This window comes from Miscanthus floridulus, chromosome 5, assembly GCF_019320115.1.
Source record: "Miscanthus floridulus cultivar M001 chromosome 5, ASM1932011v1, whole genome shotgun sequence".
Taxonomy (NCBI): domain Eukaryota; kingdom Viridiplantae; phylum Streptophyta; class Magnoliopsida; order Poales; family Poaceae; genus Miscanthus; species Miscanthus floridulus.
The window spans coordinates 73,647,942-73,649,466 of NC_089584.1; positions in this window are offsets into that span (position 1 = coordinate 73,647,942).

Sequence of the window (1,525 nt, forward strand, 5' to 3'; positions counted from 1 at the left end):
GATAATAATCTTTGCAGTTGGCATGATCTATGTAATAAAAATCATTGTAATATGATGATAGTTGGTATTTTCTCTTCTTCTAAAGAGATGTTATTTGACATATTGTCATTAGAATAATTTTTGTACTGAATATTGTGTCACAATTATGTAGGTTTCAAGGAGGTCAAAGAAGGTTGTTGTGGTAGCACAGTGTTAAGTGCTGCCGTATTCATTGCATATCACAATGCATGTCCAAATGCAATCGATTATATTTTCTGGGACGGCTTCCATCCTACCGAGAAGACCTACAACATTTGTAACACCCCGGGTGTTTGCCACCAGCTAAGCCGTGGGTTTGAGCCCAAACATGACAGATCAAGTGGTGTTGAAGATGTCAAAGTCAAATGTATGAAATTGAGCTCAACTTGAATTTGGATAAAACACCTTGTTTACATGATAACCCTTTTCAAGATATATGTGTGAGTGATGTTAATGAAACTTGTTTCATGTGTCTCACATCACGCTCTATCTATAGTGATCACTGGAAAAGTTTCATGACAGTTGGAATCAAAAAGTCACATGAAATGATAAGTTATAATCTTTCTTGGATTGCTTTATTAAGTGAATGGAATTCTAGATCGTCAACCAAACCTTGGGACCTTGCCCAAATGACTCTAATTGAACTCTACCACAAAAGTGAAGGGTTCGTGTTGAGCAGAGATCAAGAAAATGCATCAATCGGTCTAAAACTCAGATTTAAGCATTACCGCGATGCTACTTGACCTATGTTGACCCATTGCTTACGGTGCTTGCATGGAGTTACACCTTAAATAAAAGTTGAAGTTTAAGTTGAATAGAACCAAATTTGTTTGATGCTCAAGAGCTAATTCAGTTCCTAGCTAGGTCAAATGGAGCTCACAAGAATCAACAAACTGCTGTTTTGGACTTCGCAAATTTGGCTAAGTGTGGGAGCTGATTTCAGTTTCGTGTACCCCACTTTAGATCATTGTATCTCTCCAACCAGGCCTAATCAGACTTTGACGCTTTAAGAAAAATTGAAGCTGGTATGTAGATCTACAATTTTTACTAATAGAGTTTTTTGCTAAATCATCGTGGTTTAGGAGTTAAAGAGGTACGAAATATGGGTCTCAGACGTATTTTTGAGGTAGTATTCATAAATTTGAATTTTGATTACTGTGGCCGACCAGCCCTAGACGCGCGCGCCGCGTGGCCTCCTATGCCTGCGCCGTCGCCACCTCGCAGCCAGGCGCATGAAAACCGAGCCGGAGCCCTGTTTTCTCCTGCTCTCTCCATTCACTCTCTCCCTCTCCCTTCCCCTTCCCTCTCCTGCTCTCTCCAGCTGGCACAATGACGCCGCGAGCTCGAGCATGGCCGTCGAGCGGAGCTTCCAGCCGGCCGTCGCAGCTCCTACAGACGGGCTGCGCCCTTCCTTCGTGGGCGCGAGGCTAGGGCCAGCCACACCTCCTCTCCTCCTCCCCAGCTCCTTTCCCGAGCGCCCTCTCGCCGTCGTGGCCTCGCCGCGGAA